Source organism: Kogia breviceps, chromosome 3 (genome assembly GCF_026419965.1).
Source record: "Kogia breviceps isolate mKogBre1 chromosome 3, mKogBre1 haplotype 1, whole genome shotgun sequence".
Taxonomy (NCBI): Eukaryota; Metazoa; Chordata; class Mammalia; order Artiodactyla; family Physeteridae; genus Kogia; species Kogia breviceps.
In genome coordinates, this window is record NC_081312.1 from 103,290,405 (window position 1) to 103,311,604 (window position 21,200).

General features: G+C 37.9%; 1 protein-coding gene across 17 annotated transcripts in view; it reads left to right on the forward strand.

Annotated features, from left to right (window-relative positions):
* Window positions 1–21,200, forward strand: part of PEAK1 (pseudopodium enriched atypical kinase 1) — a 308,208-nt gene that overhangs the window by 51,128 nt on the left and 235,880 nt on the right. For 14 of the 17 annotated variants that reach the window (XM_067029393.1, XM_067029392.1, XM_067029391.1 and 11 more), the window contains exon 2: window positions 2,830–2,892. The exons of the other annotated variants lie outside the window; for them this stretch is intronic. The gene's annotated coding sequence lies outside the window, so the exon portion shown is untranslated. The remainder of the gene's footprint in view (window positions 1–2,829; window positions 2,893–21,200) is intronic. 17 annotated transcript variants of the gene reach the window in all.

A 21,200-nucleotide genomic window follows, 5' to 3' on the forward strand; every position in this document is an offset into this window, starting at 1 on the left:
CTGAGAGGCTTCTAATGAGCAAACACAAATTCAAACAGATTGAGGATGGTAGTTTTTGTTATTTTTTAATGACATAAGACTGTTGCCCATGAGGCTTTTTGGTTGACATCATGAAACTAATTTTGCTTAATAACTGTGGAGGCCTACAAATTCAAACGTGCGGGAAAGGAAGTAAATTACTGGCCTGTCAGATTCCTGTTGCCTATCATCTTTTATCTGAATAGCAGCTTTTGTTTCCAGACTGTCAGGAGCAAGTATGTGGACCCCTTCAATGTTATATTTGTATATGCTTGAATAATTCAATTCAGAGCCATCTAAATATAGCAAATCTACAACAGTGAAAATGCTGTATCTTCTTACACTTGTGTAACTTAGGGAACATGTCTATGGATATCTCTTCTCATTTCTGAGAGCTCTTGAGATATGTCAAGGATTTGTAGTGGTGTAAGTTCTGCTTTTATTGTCAGAGTTGATGACCCACACCTTTGAAATATAATGAACTCACATGGACAGCAGAATAAACATTTACTCTGTGACTGTTCAACTCAATAAATGATTTGAAAGCACCCACTATGTGCTAGGAATTGTGCGGAATACAAAGGTGAACTACTGGCATTTTTCTGGGTATCAAATTATGTGATTTTTTCCCTCAAGCTATATTTAGTAAAAATGACTGTTTTGATGGTGTATGTGTGTAGCGTGATAACAAAGGCTACAATAAAGGCTTGAGTTACTGGTAAACAGATTATTTGCTTCAAGGAGTGTTTTGAAATAATGGTTTAAGTTCTTTTATGGCTTCATTTTTTACAGCATTTTCAATTAATGTTACTTATTTTCGTTCTACTTCCCATTACTCTGAATAATTAGAAATGAAGAGTATTTTCTGTGAAATATATATAAAATCCCAATATTAATTCAACAAGTATTTAGATAGCATCTACTAGGCCCTAGGTATGGAGTGAGCTGAATAGCAAAGTTTGCTACCCATAGAATAAAATTACTCAGTAGAAAGGAAGCTAAAATAATAAAAATGTGAAAACTTTCAGCTCTTTTGGTATGCTTAATGTTATGAAAATAACAGTCATCCTTAAATGCACAGAATTTACATTTGGTTTTGCAGGTATGTTGTATTTTTGTTGTTGTTCACAAAGGCTATTGGAAAACTTAAGAAGGTGTAGACTGTCTACTTTTTGAATACTGATTACCTTAACCAGCATATTTCATCTGTGTTTTTCTTTTTACTTACTTCATATTGTGGGTAGCCCAGTTACTTTAGAAATTAAGGACATTATGTATGCTATCACTTGGCTAGAGCCAGATCTAGGGAAACAAAAAGATGGTGAGAATCCTTGCTGTAACAAATTGCCCCTTTTGTACCTTTGTTCATTCCATTTCCACTTCCTGGAAAGTTCCCTTTTCTTATCAAAGGCTTTCCCAAAACCTTACCTAAACATTTCCCTTGACATTTTACTCTTTGGAATTTCTATAACATTTTGTTTGTTGTACCTTTTGGGATATTTATTTTTTACTTTTTTTGTATGTACCTGAACTATGTTTTCTATTGAATTATAAGCTTCTTGATGGTGTCATGAATGTTGAATTGGGCCATGAACTTTTAGTTTATTTCCAGTTCTTTACAGTCGTAAATGTGCTATGATATAAATCTTTGGATATTTTATTACTTAGGACAGAGTTCCGAGAGAAGAGTTACTAGGTCAAAGGGTTTGAACTTTTTAAAACTCTTGTGTATTGCAAAATTGCTTTTCAGAAAGACTTTACCTATTTACACTACCATAATAGTGGTATGTGCAAAGATGCCCATTATATTGTATCATTATAGTACTATAATTATGTTATTATATTACATTATAATTTGTAGCTATCAGTATAGCTGTAGATTATGGTATAGTAAGAATCCCCAAAATCTCAGTGGTTTAATACAACAATGTTTATTTTTTGCTCTTGCTACATGTCTAACATATATCAGCAGGGAGTCTTCTCTCTCTCTTTGGAGTCATTTAGTGAACCATCTTGATCAGAGCTCCATTTGGTTACTTCCTTCCATAATCACTGCAGCAGTGCGTAGGTGTTCCAGTTGTGTACTGGTTCCTAAAGCTTATGCCTAGTAATATCTCATATCATGTCTAGTACATTTTAGTGGCTAAAGCAAGTCATGTAGCCAGAACTAAGTTGAAACAGGGCAGTGAAGTGCAGTTCTACTGTGAGTCTAGGAAGAAGGAGGACTGGAACAGCACTAATAACTAACATCTTATTTAAAAAAAAACTCAAATTTTATTGATGAAAGATGATATCTCAATTTGATTTCCTTTGCCAATGTAGGTGAAATTTTCATACCTTATTAGCCATTTGTTTTACTTAATCTTCCCTTTTACTTGTTTTATAAACACATGCTGTTGGTTTACTTTTACATTTCCAGATTTTTGAATTCTGTTGTTTTTGTGAGGATAGGAGGTCATGGTGGTGGTATTATGCGGAGTGCAGACTTTTAGAAAATGCCTTCTGTTTTGAAAACTTGAGCAGGTGAACAAATTTATTTTTCTTGAATTGATCCCCCTCACCCTTGTTAATATAGTATATGTTTTGATAAGTTTTGTTTTTCAAGATTTGTCAAAATGTTTAAATAATTATAGACAATAGAAAGTCTAGCAGAATTAAGATCCTTGACATTTTACAGGCTTCTAAAGAACAACTTGAGCACAAAGTTTTAGGGGGTAAATGATCAAGTTAGGGTTCTCCTCTTGAAAAAATGAAGTTACCTGCTCAGATTTAGTCATATTGACCATGTCTTTTTCCTTTTTTTCAATTCAGTATCTGCCTAAACTGGAAGTTATGCTGTAGAGATTTCTTTATGGATTTGTCTGAAAACCTAAGGTGAGATATTTTATAAATGCATTTGCCTTTTAAGATATATTTTATAATGAGAAATAATGTTTCTGAAAATTTTAAGGCATTAAAAATTTAATGTCTTTTCCTCTGAGAGTTTTAATAGGAGGCAAATACTATTTATTATAAAGCTACATATATAGCATGCTTATTTTTAGTTTGTAGGACATTTGATTGAAACAAATGAAGCTGGTTCTAGCAATTAAAATAGTTTTGAGTGAATTTTTCCTTTGTTTTTTATACTCAAAGTTTGGAGTTCATGCTGTTCCCTGACATGCACTTGAGAAAGATATTGGCATTATAATCTGATATTCTTGAAGGCAAACCTTCAATTAGTTAAGTCATAGATTACAACAACTGGTAAATATTTTAATAGTTCAGTTATTAAGAGTTCTTGGAGTTGATTATTTTCTCTAGTTCCCGCTGTTTGGGGGGGGCTTATAAAATCAGGATATATCCTTTAGTATGTTAGTGTTTGGTTTCTATAGATAGAGTTCCACTCTAAAGATAGTATCATAGCTCTTTCCCTTTTCTTACATGTCTTGGCTCAAATCTTCTTCATCTTTTAATTTTTTAAATGTACCATTATAAGTCCATCATCTGATCTTTCTACCTTGAGTCCAGCTGCTCTCTAAGCCATTCTTGTCACACTTACAGGAGGGTGCTTTTTCTAAAAGATAAATGTCATCATGTTAGTCCATGACTCAGAATCCTTCAGTACCTTTACAGTGTTCAAAGGCTATTTTAGACTACAGAGCAGTATTATCTGCTTTATATCCATTTTTCCCTCTCACTAGTGTTCTAGGAATGTTAGGAGCTAACAGCTTTACTGAGAAATAATTTACATACCATGAAATTCATCCATTTATTTAATTTTGATGTAATTTATTGTATTTACAACGTTATGCAACTATCAGCACAGTCTAATTCTAGAATATTTTCATCATTTCAAAGAGACATCAGAACTCATTAGCAGTCACTATCCATTCCTCTCTCTACTCAGTCCCTGGCAGCTACTAATCTACTTTCTCTGTATAGAGCTGCCTGTTCTGGACATTTCATGTAAATGGAATTGTACAGTATGTGGTCTTTTGTGACTTATTTCTTCCATTTAGCATAAAGTTTTCAAGGTTCATCCATGGTTCATCATGAACCAGTACTTCATTCCTTTTTATGGCTAAATAATAGTCTATTTTATGTGTCAGGAGTTTAGCTGAGCTTGTGAGAGAGAAGTGGGTTTGGGGGAGGGGTAAGCGCTGAGCTTCCAGGTGTCAAGGTAGCTGATTAAAAACATTCCGAAATTAAAGTAACATTCTAGTCTTTATTCACTTACTGAGATAGTATAAGCAAGAGGCTAAACCTGAGAAAGTGCAGGCCCTCTCACTCAGGTGAATCAGTACAGGGAGGTGGGGGGTTGTCTCACTGCTGAGGGAGCCCCAAACAAAAGGGGCTCCTGCAGTTTTATGGACCCAGGGCTGGTTAGAGGGTGAGATGGAAGGACTTGGAGTGGAAAAGTACTGAGTCAGAGTAGAGAAAAAGTGTCTTTAATGTTTCCTCCCTAATGAGAAGATCTCAGAAGAGGCACCTGAAGAAAGGCCTCAGCTGCAGGCCACATATAAAGAAACTTCTGGAAGAAGGTACCTGGGCTAGGGATGCAGCTGTGCTAAAGAGCATGGTCATTCAGGGGTGCCTGGGTCCTTGACTGCAACTCTCTTCAGAGACTGCAGTGCACTGGCTGTGCACCAAGTCTTGTCAGGGGAGGGCAGATTTCCTTTGTGAGGCCTGCCAGGGCCTTTGTAGTCATTTATGGTTGGGTTGGAAAAGTCCCACGTCAATTTCTTGGTCAGGAGCTGGACTCTGCAGTATGCATATACGATATTTTGCTTATTTGTTCATCAGTTGGTGGACATTTAGGTTGTTTTTACATTTGGGTTATTATGAATATTTTGCTATGAACATTTGTGTATAGGTTTTTATGTGTACATGTTTTCATTTCTCTTGGGTACATACCTAAGAGTGGAATTGCTGGGTCATTTGGTAAATCCATGTTTAACATTTTGAGGAGCTGCCAAACAGTTTTCCAAAGAGACTGTATCATTTTTCATTCCCACCAGTGATGTATGAGGATTTGTTTCTCTGTATCGTCACCAACATTTGTTATTATCCTCTTCCATTTTTTTCTTTTTTAAAATTACAGCCATTCTAATGGATGTATATTGGTATCTCATTGTGCTTTTGATTTGTATTTCCCTAGCGGCTACTGATGTTGAATACCTTTTCATGTGCTTAATGGCCATTTGTATATCTTTCTTTGAGAAATGTCTATTCAAATACTTTGCCCATTTAAAAATTAGGTTATCCTTTTATCGTAAGAGTTCTTTATATATTTTGGATACAAGTCACTTATGATATATATGATTTGCAAATATTTTCTCCCATTCTGTGAGCTGTCTTTTCACCTTCTCAATATTGTTCTTTTTTTTTTTTTATAATTTTAACAGCTTTATTGGGATGTAATTTACATACCATAATTTAACCCTTTAATCTGTACAATTCAGTGGTTCTTAGTGTAACCACTAAAAGACGTGTGTAACCATCACAACAATCCAACATTAGATTTCTGTCTCCCCACAAAGAAACTCATTACACATTAACAATGTTTTTTCATTCTCTCAACCCTCTCAGCTCTAGGCAGTCACTAATCTTTCTGTCTCTACAGATTTGCTATTATGGGCATTTCATATAAATGGGACCATACAATATGTGATCTTTTGAGAGTGGCTGCTTTTTTTTACATAATGCTATCATGGTTCATCCATGTTGTAACATGGATCAATATTTCATTCCTTTTTTTTTTTTTTTAAACATCTTTATTGGAGTATAACTGTTTTACAATAGTGTGTTAGTTTCTCCTTTACAACAAAGTGAATCAGTTATACATATACATATGTTCCAATATCTCTTCCCTCTTGAGTCACCCTCTCTCCCACCCTCCCTATCCCACCCCTCTAGGTGGTCCCAAAGCACAGAGGTGATCTCCCTGTGCTATGCTGCAGCTTCCCACTAGCTATCTAATTTACATTTGGTAGTGTATATATGTCCCTGCCACTCTCTCACTTTGTCACAGCTTACCCTTCCCCCTCCCCATATCCTCAAGTCCATGCTCTAGTAAGTCTGTGTTTTATTCCCGTCCTACCACTAATCTCTTCATGACATTTTTTTTTTCTTAGAATCCATATATATGTGTTAGCATACGGTATTTGTTTTTCTCTTTCTAACTTACTTCACTCTGTATGACAGACTCCAGGTCTATCCAACTCATTACAAATAACTCAGTTTCATTTCTTTTTATGGCTGAGTAATATTCCATTGTATATATGTGCCACATCTTCTTTATCCATTCATCTGTTGATGGACACTTAGGTTGCTTCCATGTCCTGGCTATCGTAAATAGAGCTGCAATAAACATTTTGGTACATGACTCTTTTTGAATTATGGTTTTCTCAGGGTATATGCCCAGTAGTGGGATTGCTGGGTCGTATGGTAGTTCTATTTGTAGTTTTTTAAGGAACCTCCATACTGTTCTCCATAGTGGCTGTATCAATTTACATTCCCACCAGCAGTGCAAGAGTGTTCCCTTTTCTCCACACCCTCTCCAGCATTTATTGTTTCTAGAGTTTTTGATGATGGCCAATCTGACTGGTGTGAGATGATATCTCATTGTAGTTTTGATTTGCATTTCTCTAATGATTAATGATGTTGAGCATTCTTTCATGTGCTTGTTAGCAATCTGTATATCTTCTTTGGAGAAATGTCTATTTAGTTCTTCTGCCCATTTTTGGATTGGGTTGTTTGTTTTTTTGTTATTGAGCTGTATGAGTTGCTTATAAATTTTGGATATTAATCCTTTGTCAGTTGCTTCATTGGCAAATATTTTCTCCCATTCTGAGGGTTGTCTTTTGGTCTTGTTTATGGTATCCTTTGCTGTGCAAAAGCTTTTAAGTTTCATTAGATCCCATTTGTTTATTTTTGTTTTTATTTCCATTTCTCTAGGAGATGGGTCAAAAAGGATCTTGCTGTGATTTATGTCATAGAGTGTTCTGCCTATGTTTTCCTCTAAGAGTTTGGTAGTGTCTGGCCTTACATTTAGGTCTTTAACCCATTTTGAGTTTATTTTTGTGTGTGGTGTTAGGGGGTGTTCTAATTTCATACTTTTACATGTAGCTGTCCAGTTTTCCCAGCACCACTTATTGAAGACGCTTTCTTTTCTCCACTGTATATTCTTGCCTCCTTTATCAAAGATAAGGTGACCATATGTGTGTGGGTTTATCTCTGGGCTTTCTATCCTGTTCCATTGATCTATATTTCTGTTTTTGTGCCAGTACCATACTGTCTTGATTACTGTAGCCTTGTAGTAGAGTCTGAAGTCAGGGAGCCTGATTCCTCCAGCTCCATTTTTCGTTCTCAAGATTGCTTTGGCTATTCGGGGTCTTTTGTGTTTCCATACAAATTGTGAAATGTTTTGTTCTACTTCTGTAAAAAATGCCAGTGGAAATTTGATAGGGATTGCATTGAATCTGTAGATTGCTTTGGGTAGTAGAGTCATTTTCACAATGTTGATTCTTCCAATCCAAGAACATGGTATATTTCTCCACCTATTTGTATCATCTTTAATTTCTTTCATCAGTGTCTTATAGTTTTCTGCATACAAGTCTTTTGTCTCCTTAGGTAAGTTTATTCCTAGATATTTTATTCTTTTTGTTGCAATGGTAAATGGGAGTGTTTTCTTAATTTCCCTCTTAGAGTTTTCATCATTAGTGTATAAGAATGCCAGAGATTTCTGTGCATTAATTTTGTATCCTGCTACTTTACCGAATTCATTGATTAGTTCTAGTAGTTTTCTGGTAGCATCCTTAGTATTCTCTATGTATAGTATCATGTCATCTGCAAACAGTGACAGCTTTACTTCTTCTTTTCCTATTTGGATTCCTTTTATTTCTTTATTTTCTCTGATTGCTGTGGCTAGAACTTCCAAAACTATGTTGAATAAGAGTGGTGAGAGTGGGCAACCTTGTCTTGTTCCTGATCTTAGTGGAAATGGTTTCAGTTTTTCACCATTGAGAACAATGCTGGCTGTGGGTTTGTCATATATGGCCTTTATTATATTGAGGAAAGTTCCCTGTATGCCTACTTTCTGCAGGGTTTTTATCATAAATCGGTGTTGAATTTTGTCAAAAGCTTTCTCTGCATCTATTGAGATGATGATATGGTTTTTCTTCTTTAGTTTGTCGATATGGTGTATCATGTTGATTGATTTGCGTATATTGAAGAATCCTTGCATTCCTGGAATAAACCCCACTTGATCATGGTGTATGATCCTTTTAATGTGCTGTTGGATTCTGTTTGCTAGTATTTTTTTTTTTAAGTTTTTTTTTTTTTTTTTGCGGTACGCGGGCCTCTCACTGTTGTGGCCTCTCCCGTTGCGGAGCACAGGCTCCGGACGCGCAGGCTCAGCGGCCATGGCTCACGGGCCCAGCCGCTCCGGCGGCATGTGGGATCTTCCCGGACCGGGGCACGAACCCATGTCCCCTGCATCGGCAGGCGGACTCTCAACCACTGCGCCACAAGGGAAGCCCTGCTAGTATTTTGTTGAGGATTTTTGCATCTATGTTCATCAGTGATATTGGCCTGTAGTTTTCTTTCTTTGTGACGTCTTTGTCTGGTTTTGGTATCAGGGTGATGGTGGCCTCATAGAATGAGTTTGGGAGTGTTCCTCCCTCTGCTATCTTTTGGAAGAGTTTGAGAAGGATAGGTGTTAGCTGTTCTCTAAATGTTTGATAGAATTCGCCTGTGAAGCCATGTGGTCCTGGGCTTTTGTTTGTTGGAAGATTTTTAATCACAGTTTCAATTTCAGTGCTTGTGATTGGTCTGTTCATATTTTCTATTTCTTCCTGGTTCAGTCTCAGCAGGTTGTGCATTTCTAAGAATTTGTCCATTTCTTCCAGGTTGTCCATTTTTTTGGCATAGAGTTGCTTGTAGTAATCTCTAATAATCTTTTGTATTTCTGCAGTGTCAGTTGTTACATTTCCTTTTTCATTTCTAATTCTATTGATTTGAGTCTTCTCCCTTTTATTCTTGATGAGTCTGGCTAATGTTTTATCAATTTTATTTATCTTCTCAAAGAACCAGCTTTTAGTTTTATTGATCTTTGCTATTGTTTACTTCATTTCTTTTTCATTTATTTCTGATCTGATCTTTATGATTTCTTTCCTTCTGCTAAATTTGGGGTTTTTTTGTTCTTCTTTCTCTAATTGCTTTAAGTGCAAAGTTAGGTTGTTTATTCGAGATGTTTCCTGTTTCTTAAGGTATGATTATATTGCTATAAACTTCCCTCTTAGAACTGCTTTTGCTGTATCCCATAGGTTTTGGGTCGTCGTGTCTCCATTGTCATTTGTTTCTAAGTATTTTTTGATTTCCTCTTTGATTTCTTCAGTGATCACTTCGTTATTAAGTAGTGTATTGTTTAGCCTCCATGTGTTTGTATTTTTTACAGATCTTTTCCTGTAATTGATATCTAGTCTTATAGCGTTGTGGTCAGAAAAGATACTTGATACGATTTCAATTTTCTTAAATTTGCCAAGGCTAGATTTGTGACCCAATATATGATTGATCCTGGAGAATGTTCCATGAGCACTTGAGAAAAATGTGTATTCTGTTGTTTATGGATGCAATGTCCTATAAATATCAATTAAGTCCATGTTGTTTAATGTATCATTTAAAGCTTGTGTTTCCTTATTTATTTTCATTTTGAATGATGTGTCCATTGGTGAAAGTGGGGTGTTAAAGTCCCCCACTATGATTGTGTTACTGTCAATTTCCCCTTTTATTGCTGTTAGTATTTGCCTTATGTATTGAGGTGCTCCTATGTTGGGTGCATAAACATTTACAATTGTTATATCTTCTTCATGGATCGATCCCTTGATCATTATGTAGTGTCCTTCTTTGTCTCTTGTAATAGTTTTTATTTTAAAGTCTATTTTGTCTGATATGAGAATTGCTACTCCAGCTTTCTTCTGATTTCCATTTGCATGGAATATCTTTTTCCATCCCCTCACTTTCAGTCTGTATGTGTCCCTAGGTTTGAAGTGGGTCTCTTGTAGACAGCATATATATGGGTCTTGTTTTTGTATCCATTCAGCAGTCTGTGTCTTTTGGTGGGAGCATTTAATCCATTTACATTTAAGGTAATTATTGATATGTATGTTCCTATTACCATTTACTTAATTGTTTCAGGTTGTCCTTGTAGGTCTTTTCCTTCTCTTGTGTTTCTTGCCTAGGGAAGTTCCTTTAGCATTTGTTGTAGAGCTGGTTTGGTGGTGCTGAACTCTCTCAGCTTTTGCTTGTCTGTAAAGGTTTTAATTTCTCCATCAAATCTGAATGAGATCCTTGCTGGGTAGAGTAATCTTGGTTGTAGGTTTTTTTCCTTCATCACTTTAAATATGTCCTGCCACTCCCTTCTGGCTTGTAGAGTTTCTGCTGAAAGATCACATGTTAACCTTATGGGGATTCCTTTGTGTGTTATTTGTTGTTTTTCCCTTGCTGCTTTTAATATGTTTTCTTTGTATTTAATTTTTGACAGTTTGATTATTATGTGTCTTGGCGTCTTTATCCTTGGGTTTATCCTGTATGGGACTCTCTGTGCTTCCTGGACTTTATTGACTACTTCCTTTCCTATATTAGGGAAGTTTTCAACTATAATCTCTTCAAAGATTTTCTCAGTCCCTTTCTTTTTCTCTTCTTCTTCTGGGACCCCTATAATTCGAATGTTGGTGCGTTTAATGTTGTCCCAGAGGTCTCTGAGACTGTCCTCAGTTCTTTTCATTCTTTTTTCTTTCTTCTGCTCTGCAGTAGTTATTTCCACTATTTTATCTTCCACATCACTTATCCGTCCTTCTGCCTCAGTTATTCTACTATTGATCCCATCTAGAGTAGTTTTCATTTCATTTATTGTGTTTCTCATCATTGCTTGCTTCCTCTTTATTTCTTCTAGGTCCTTGTTAACTGTTTCTTGTAATTTGTCTATTCTATTTCCAAGATTTTGAATCATCTTTACTATCATTATTCTGAATTCTTTTTCAGGTAGACTGCCTATTTCCTTTTCATTTGTTAGGTCTGGTGTGTTTTTATCTTGCTCCTTCATCTGCTGTGTGTTTTTCTGTCTTCTCATTTCGCTTATCTTACTGTGTTTGGGGTCTCCTTTTTGCAGGCTACAGGTTCGTAGTTCCTGTTGTTTTTGGTGGCTGCCCCCAGTGGGTAAGGTTGGTTCCGTGGGTTGAGTAGGTTTCCTGGTTGGGGGGACTGGTGCCTCTGTTCTGGTGGATGAGGCTGGATCTTGTCTTTCTGGTGGGCAGGTCCACGTCTGGTGGTGTGTTTGGGGATGTTGGTAGCCTTATTATGATTTTAGGCAGCCTCTCTGTTAATGGATGGGGCTGTAGACCTGTCTTGCTCTTTGTTGGGGATAGGGTATCCAGCACTGTTCGTTGCTGGTCCTTGAGTGAAGCTGGGTCTTGGTGTTGAGATGGAGATCTCTGGGAGATTTTCACCGTTTGATATTGCGTGGAGTTGGGAGGTCTCTTGTGGACCAGTGTCCTGGGGTTGGTTCTCCCACCTCAGAGACACAGCCCTGGTGCCTGGCTGGGGCATCAAGAGCCTTTAATCCACACGGCTCAAAATAAAAGGGAGAAAAAATAGAAAGGAAAGAAAAGGAAGGAAGGAAAGAAGGAAGGAAGGAAGGAGGGAGGGAGGGAAGGAAGGAAGGAAGAAAGGAAGGAAGAAATGAAGGAAGGAAGAAAGCAAGAAAGGAAGGAAGGAAGGAGGAGAGGGAGGAAGGAAGAGAGGAAGGAAGGGAGGAAGGAAGGGAGGAAGGAAGGGAGGACAGAAGGGAGGAAGGAAGGAAGAAAGGAGGGAAGAAAGGAAGAAAGAAAGGGAGAAGACAATAAAGTAGGATATAGTTATTAAAATAAAAAATAATTATTAAGAAGAAAAATTTTATTAAAAAAAACAGAAAAACAGGTCGGTCTAACCCTAGGACAAATGGTGAAAGCAAAGCTATACAGACAAAATCTCACACAGCAGCACACACATACACACTCACAAAAAGAAGAAAAGGGGAAAATAATAGTATATCTTGTTCCTAAAGTCCACCTCCTCAATTGGGATGATTCGTTGTCTATTCAGGTTTTCCACAGACGCAGGGCACTTGAAGTTGACTGTGGAGCTTTAATCCGCTGCTTCTGAGGCTGCTGGGAGAGACCTCCCCCTCTCCTCTTTGTTCGCAAAGCTCCTGGGGTTCAGCTTTGGACTTGGCCCCGCCTCTGTGTGTAGGTCGTCCGAGGGTGTCTGCCCTTCGCTCAGACAGGACGGGGTTAAAGGAGCAGCTGATTGGGGGGCTCTGGCTCACTCAGGCTGGGGGGAGGGAGTGGCACGGGTGCGGGGCGAGTCCGCCGCGGCAGTGGCCGACGTGACGCTGCACTGGCCCAAGGCGCGCCGCGCGTTCTCCCGGGGAGGCTGTCCCTGGATCCCGGGACCCCGGCAGTGGCGGGCTGCACCGGCTTCCCGGAGGGGCGGTGTGGAGAGTGACCTGTGCTCACACACAGGCTTCTTGGTGGCGGCAGCAACAACTTTAGCGTCCCACACCCGTCTCTACTGTTCGTGCTGACAGCCGCGGCTCGCACCCGTTTCTGGAGCTCTTTTACGCGGTGCTCTTAATCCCCTCTCCTCGCGCCCGAGGAAGCAAAGAGGCAAGAAAAAGTCTCTTGTCTCTTCGGCAGCTCCGCGCCCGTTTCTGGGGCTCCTTTAAGTGGAGCGCTTAATCCCCTCTCCTCGCGCCCAGGAAGCAAAGAGGGAAGAAAAGGTCTCTTGCCTCTTCGGCAGCTCCAGACTTCAACTGGACTCCCTCCCGGCCAGGCGTGGCGCACTACCCCTTCAGGCTGTTTTCACTCTGCCAACTCCAGACCTTTCCCTGGGATCCGACTGAAGCCCGAGCCTCAGCTCCCGGCCCCCGCCCGCTCCGGCGGGGGAGCAGACAAGCCTCTCGGGCTGGTGAGTGCCGGTCGGCACCGATCCTCTGCTGGAATCTCTCCGCTTTGCCCTCCGCACCCTGTTGCTGCGCTCTCCTCCGCAACTCCGGAGCTTCCCCCTCCGCCACCCGCAGTCTCCGCCCGCCTCAATATTGTTCTTTAAAGCACAAAAGTTTTTAATTTTATCTATGTTTCTTTTGTTGCTTATGATTTTGGTGTTTTATCTAAGAAACTATTGCCTAATCCAACGTGATGGAGATTTATTCATATTTTCTTCTAAATGTAAGTTTTATTGTTTTAGCTCTTAAATTTAGGTCTATGATTCATTTTGAGGTTTTTTTTTTTTTTTTTTTTTTTTTTTTTTTTTTTTGATACGCGGTCCTCTCACTGTTGTGGCCTCTCCTGTTGCAGAGCACAGGCTCCGGACATGCAGGCTCAGCGGCCATGGCTCACGGGCTTAGCCGCTCCGCGGCATGTGGGATCTTCCCGGACCCGGGCACAAACCCATGTCCCCTGCATCGGCAGGAGGACTCTCACCCACTGCGCCACCAGGGAAGCCCTGAGTTAATTTTTATGTATGGTGTGAAGTAGAGGCTCAGCTTCATTCTTTTGCATTCAGATATCTAGTTGTCCTAGGCCATTGGATTATCTTGGCACCCTTAAAGAATATCAGTTGACCATAAATGTAAGGATTTATTTCTGGACTTTTAATTCGATTCCATTGATTTATACATCTTTCCTTGTGCTAGTATCACATTGTCTGATTACTGTAGTTTTGTAGGAAGTTTTGAAATCACGAAGTGTGAATTCTCCAAGTTTGTTCTTATTCAAGGTTGTTTTGACTCTATTGGTGCTTGCATTTTCTTTCTTTCGTTTTTTAAAAATATTTATTTATTTATTTTATGGCTATGTCAGGTCTTAGTTGCAGCACGTGGGCTCTTCATTGCAGTGCACATGTGGGCTTCTCTTTAGTTGTGGCGCACAGTCTCCAGAGCGCGTGGACTCTGTAGTTGCGGCGTTCAGGCTTAGTTGCTCCACGGCATGTGGGATCTTAGTTCCCGGACCAGGGATTGAATGGGTGTCCCTGCATTGCAAGATGGATTCTTAACCACTGGACCACCAGGGAAGTCCCCCCTTGCATTTTCATATGAATTTTAGGATCAGCTTGTCAATTTCTACAAAAAAAGATCCGTCTGGGATTTTCATAGAGACTGTGTTGATCTGTATTATGAATCTGTAAATCAGTTTGGAAACTTTACAATAGTAAGCCTTCCAATCCATGAACATTGGAGGTCTCTTCATTTATTTAGGTGTTCTTTAATTTCTTTCAATGATGTTTTATAATTTTCAACGTATGTCTTGTGCTTTTTTTGTCAAATTTATTCTTAAGTCCTTTACTCTTTTTCATAGTATTGTGAATGAAATAGTTTCTTTACTTTTGTTTTTGGATTGTTCATTGCTGGAGTATAGAAATGTAATTGATTTTTAAGTCGTGCACCCTTGCTGAACTGTTAGTTCAACTATTCTAGTAGTTATTACTTAGAATTTTTTTATATTTAATATCTGTCATCTGCAAATAGTGATAGTTTTATTTCTTCCTTTCCAATCTGGATGCATTTTATGTTTTTTTATTGCCTAATTGCCCTGACTAAAACCTTCAGCACAGTGTTAAATAGAAGTGGTGAGAGTAGTCATCCTCATCTTGTTCCTGATCTTAGGGGGAAAGAATTCAGTCTTTTAGCATTAAGTATGATGTTACCTGTGGGTTTTTCCTAACTGCCTTTTATCAGATTGAGGAAGTTCCCTTTTATTCCTAGTTTGTTCAATGTTTTTGTCATGAAAAAGTTAACATTTATTGAGAACTTTCAATATATGCCAGACCCTATGCTAAAACCCTATTTAATTTTCATAGTAGTCCTTTGAAATAGAGATTGTTATTTTATGTCATTGAGCTGGTAAATAGTAGAATCAGATTTCAAAATTTGTATGCTGAATGATTATCAATTAAATTCCCTGTACATACCATGCTGATTTATATGTGTGACTTTGTACATTCTAGTTGCTGCCTCTTAGAATGCATGCTCCCTCTCTTTCTCCATAATGAAGCTACCACAGCACTTTGTACCAATAACTATTATAGTACTATTTCACTGTGTTGTGATTGTTTGCATATATTTCTCTCATTTTAGAATCTGTGCTCCTTGAAGTCAGGGACTTTGTCGTATACATCTTTGAATCTCCAATGCATATCGTAGAGATAGAAGAGAGATGTGTCACAGAAGCCAGGGGATTAGAGGGTTTCAAGAAGAGTGTCAGGAACTTCCCTGGTGGTGCAGTGGTTAAGAATCCGCCTGCCAATGCAGGGGACGTGGGCTTGAGCCCTCCGGGAGGATCCCACACGCCGCAGAGCAACTAAGCCTGTGCGCCACAACTACTGAGCCTGCGCTCTAGAGCCCACGAGCCACAGCTACTGAAGACCGTGCACCTAGAGCCCATGCTCAGCAACAAGAGAAGCCATCACAATGACAAGGCCGCTCACCACAACGAAGAGTAGCTCCCGCTTGCTGCAACTAGAGAAAGCCCGCGTGCAGCAACGCAGTCAAAAATAAATAAATAAAAATTTATTTAAATGAAAAAAAGAAGAGTGGCACAAGTCAGCAGTGTCAGATACTGCAGAGAGATCAAATAAAGTAAGGTTCACAAAATGACTATTGGTTTAGTCTTTTAGTGATTTTAGCAAGAGTAGCAAGAGTGGTTTTTGGTTTTGTTTTTTTAGTGGTGGGGATGGAAACAAGATTCTGGTAGGTTGATTCTGGTAGGTTGAGTTCACAAAATGACTATTGGTTTAGTCTTTTAGTGATTTTAGCAAGAGTAGCAAGAGTGGTTTTTGGTTTTGTTTTTTTAGTGATGGGGATGGAAACAAGATTCTGGTAGGTTGAGCAGTGAATGGGAAATGAAGAAGAAGAGACTGTCAGGGAGTAAGGACTACTGTTGTGAGAAGTTTAACTGTGAAGGGGAAGAGTGAGTTTAGGGTGCTACATAGAGGAGAACATAAGATATTTTTTAATATAGGAGAGACTTTTGAGCATGTGTATGTACAGAGCTGGTGGGAGAAGGGACCAGTTATGAGCAAGCTTGTAGAAGTGGAGAGAGGAATGACACAGAGAATAGGCTCCCCTGCAGAGGTGAAAGATTGCATCTGGAATACATATTTGCCTGAAGTTGCCTGTTTCTTCTGAGGGAAGGATATGCCAATGGATGTAGCCAGAGATAAATTTATGGGAATGAATTAGGAAATATAGGCAGTTCCCCTTTTCTCTGAAGTGGAAAACAAGGTCCTTGGCTTGGTGATGTTGTGGTTGGTGATGTTCTGGAGGGAGGCCACAGGGGTGAGATATGGAGTTTGAAGGGAGTAGTGAAGGTTTGGCATATCTGCTGTGAGGCATGGGAAAGGTTGCTTGCCAGAAACATGAAAGTCTGAGAGCCTCTTTCTCCCCTCCTTCCATGTAAATTGAAAGAACAGGTATGCGATCAGAAATTCAGATGGTACCAAAGGATTTACAGTGAAAAGTAAGTCTTCCTTTTACCTTAGATTACCTGTCCTTATTTTCAGAAGAAAGTTCCATTAGCAGTTTATTAGCTTTCAAATTATTTTTGCAAATATAAATATAAATTTAAAAATATCTATATTGGAATTTATTTTAATCCACAAGAATGTACTGTTCTACTTCTTCCTTTTTCAACTTCCTTTCATAACTTGGAGATCTTTCTGTATATTTAGATCTACTTCATTCATGTTTACAGCTGCAGGATATTTTGTGTATGAATATAGTATAGTTGATGTAACCAGCATTTAGATAAGTTCCAATCTTTACTCTCACAAAAGCTATGTTGAATGAATAAATTCTACCTTTTAAAATAAAAATTCATTATAGTACCTTAATTCTGTGCCTTAATTTTGGATTTGTTCTGTACACATACACCTTGAACAAACTGATAATATATACATACTAAAACTGAGTTGTCATTAAAACATAAAGACATCTTCAATATTTGAAACTGATACCCTTAGTTATCACGCTCAATTTATCTCTGGGTTTGAGTGATAAAAAATTCTGTCTTCAGGTGTTTGCTATTTTTAACACTGATGCCAGAAACATTCCTATACATGACTCTTTTAGTTCATGTGCAAGAGATTCTCCTGGGTACGTAACTATGAATGGAATTGCTGGGTCATACGGTATCAGTAGTAAATATTAAACTTAAAAAGATAATCCAAAGTTTATTTCTAGAGTGATTGCCCCATTTTATCCTTCTGCCATCAGTGTATAAGAGATCCTGTTGTTTTACAGTCTCTCCAGTACTTGGTGTTTTCAGACTTTAAAATTTTGCTAGTTGAATGATCTAAAATAGTATCTAGTTGTGATCTTTAAAAAAAACTTTAAAAGCGAGGTATAATTTTCAACTTTACAATAAAACGCACAGATCTTAAATATACAGTTCAGTGAGTTTTGACATGTGCATATAACTATATAATCCAATCCCCTATAAAAATTTAGAACATTTTTATTACCCCTTCAGTTTCCTCAGGTTCCTTCCTTGACATTCTTTTCCCTCACCAGAGCGAACCACTATTCTGATTTCTATCAATTTTTTTTAAAAAAAATCTTTTCTCACCATCACAAACTTCTTTCCTCCCATTCTTGCTCTCTATTTTAATGTCTTTTAAAAAAATTTTGGTCAAATATACGTAACAAAAAAATTATCATTTTAACCATATTGAAGTGTACAGTTCAGTGGTATTAAATGCTTTCATGTTGTGCAACTATCACCACTGTCTATCCCCATAACTCCTTTCATCTTGTGAAAAAAACCGTCATTTTCCCCTCCCCCCAGTCCCAGGCAACCACAATAATGCTTTCTGTCTTTATGACTTTGACTACTCTAAGTACCTCATGTAACTGGAATCATACAGTATTTGTCTTTTAGTGACTGGCTTATTTCACTTAGCATAATGTCCTCAAGGTTCATCTGTGTTGGAGTATATTTTCCCTTTCTTTATAAAGCTGAATAATATTCCATTATATATATATACCATATTTTGCTTGTCTCTTCATCTGTTGATGGATACTTGGGTTGCTTCAATGTTTTAGCTATTATGAAAAATGCTCCTGTGAACTTGGGTGTACCAATATCTCTGTATGATCCTGCATTCAGTTCTTTTGGGTTTATACTCAGAAGTGGATTTGCTGGATCATTTGGTAATTCTATTTTCATTTTTGAGGAATCACTATATTGCTTTCCACAGCAAAAGTACCATTTAAAATTCCCCTGAACAGTGCACAAGGGTTCCAGTTTCTCCACATTTTGCCAAAACTTGTTTACTATTTTTTTCATAGTAGCCATACTAGTGGGTGTGAGATGTAGTTTTGATTTGCATTTCCCTAATGATTAGTGATGTTGGGCATCTTTTCCTATGCTTATTGGCCATTCGTTTATCTTCTTGGGGAAATGTCTATTCAAGTCCTTTGCCCATTTTTGAATAGGGTTATTTTTGTTGTTGTTGAGTTTTAGGAGTTCTCTATATATTTTCAATATTAATCCCTTATCATATATATGATTTGCAAATATTTTCTCCCATTCTGTGGCTTGCCTTTTTACTCCATGAATAGTGTCTTTGGATGCACAAAACAAAAATTTTCATGAAGTCCAATTTGTCTGTTTTGTCTTTTGTTACCTATGCCTTTGGTGTTATATCCAAGAAATCATTGCCAAATCCAATGCTCTGAAACTTTTGCCGTATATTTTCTTCTAAGAGAAAGGTCTTACATTTAGGTATTTGTTTTAGGTATTACATTTAAATATTTGATCCATTTTGAGTTAACTTTTGTATATGGTGCTGGTGAAGGTTCAACTTCATTCTTTTGCATGTGGATAACCAGTTTTCCCAGTACCATTTGTTGAAAAGACTTTCTTGTCCTCATCGAATTGCTTTGATGACTTTGTCAAAAACCAATTGACAGGGACTTCCCTGGTGGCACAGTGGTTAAGAATCCGCCTGCCAATGCAGGGGACGTGGGTTCGAGCCCTGGTCCGGGAAGATCCCACATGCCGCAGAGCAACTAAGCCTGTGTGCCACAACAACTGAGCCTGCGCTCTAGAGCCTGCGAGCCACAACTGCTGAGCCAGTGTGCCACAACTACTGAAGCCCGCGTGCCTAGAGCCTGTGCTCCGCAGCAAGATAAGCCACCTCAGTGAGAAGCCGGCTTACCGCAGCAAAGAGTGGCTCTGGGCCGCTCACCGCAATTAGAGAAAGCCTGCACGCAGCAACAAAGATCCAGTGCAGCCTCCCCCCCAAAATCAGTTGACTGTGTATGCGTGTGTCTGCGTTCTGTCTTCTGTTCCATTGATGTATTTTTCTTCTTTTTGCTGATACCATACTATCTTGATTACAGTAGCTTTATAAGTTTGGAAGTCAGGTAGTGTAAGTTCTCTAATTTTGTTTTTCTTAAAGATTTGTTTTGGCTCTTCTAGGCTCCTTGTATTTTCATTTAAATATTAAAATCCACTTTTCCACTTAGGTTTTAGGATCAGCTTTTCATTTTCTGAAAAAACGTTTGTAGATTTTGCTTCACACTGTACTTACTCCACAGGTCAATTTGGAGTGAGTAGACATCTTAACACTTTATAAACATGATATCTCACTCCACTTATTTAGATCATCTTTAATTTCTCAAGAGCTATGTATTTTTTTTAGTTTTCAGTATACAAGTCTTCTAATTTGATTTTTTTATACTATTGTAATGGCATTTTAAAAGTGTTTCATTTCCAGTTGTTCATTACTAGTATATCATTTAATTTTGTATATTGGCCTTTGTAAGTTTTAGTAGCCTTTTTTTTCTTAAGATTTTCTAGGCTTTACTATGTAACTATGATATGTATGTAAGTAAAGACAGTTTTACTTCTTCCTATCATTTTAAAAAAATTCTTTCTATCATCCTATCATTTTTCCCTTGCCTTATTTACTAACTAGAACCTCTAGTACAATTTTGAATGCAAGTGGTGAGAGCAGACATCCTTGGATTGTTCCTGATTTGGGGGAGAAAGTTTTCAGTTTTTTACCATGAAGATGTTATCCTTGGGTTGAGTAACCCTTTCTATTCCTCATTTGCTGAAAGTTTTTTTTAAATCATAGTGGGTGATGTTGAATTTTAATTGTGGTCATAAAGGATTTTTAAAAGGAGATATAATTGTGACTCTCATACGGATATAAAATGAGCACTTGTCAAGTATTTTATTTAACTCACTAATGAGGAAACTGGTAAGATGTTAAAATCAGTTCAAAGGGAAATTTGAAGAGCTACTCATTTATGTGTAGTAAAGGAATGCTGAAATAAAATTTTCAAATAAATGCAAAAATTGGTATATCTCCTGTGCAATTACCAATTGTAATCCACTGGACACAAGTAATTTGCTCTGTTGTACCCAAGAATAATTCACATTATCATCAATTTTCTACATTTCATCAAATTGAAAAATTGCTCAAAGGCAATGAAAGATGGAGGTAATGTATGTGTGAACTTGAGAGAAGATTGACTAGTTTTTGTTTGTTTCTTTCTTTGTTTTTTGGTCCATTACAAAGCTTTGCATGGTTTTTCGTAACACAGAGTCTTGCTTTGAAAATCTGTGATCCCCAGTGATGAACAGTTTTTCATACATGTGTTGGTTATATGTTGCATTCTGCTGTGAAATGCCTCTTCATTGTCTCTTGCCCATTTTTCTGGCCATGTTCTGATTGTGTGTGTATGTGTGTGTTATTCCTTTATATGTTATTGATAATAGTGCATTACAAGTTGTGTGTATTGTGAACACTTTTTGCTAGTTTATAACTTGTATTTTTACTTTCTTGAAGGTATTTTTTGATGAGCAATGGTTCTTAGTATAGTCAAATTTCTCTTATTTAAGAAAATTTTCCTTACCCTGTGGTCAAAAGATAGTCATCTTTACACTAAGTTTTTTAAAGCTGTTTTCGATGTTTAAGTCTTTGATCCATCTGGTGTTGATTTTTCGTATGGTACGATGTTAGGATCAAATTTCACCTTTTTAAAAAAAAATAGATGTTATGGACTGACTATGTCATTCCCCCTACCCCAAATTCATATGTTGAAGCTCTAACATCCAATGTGTGGTATTTGGGGGTGGGGCCTTTGGGAGATA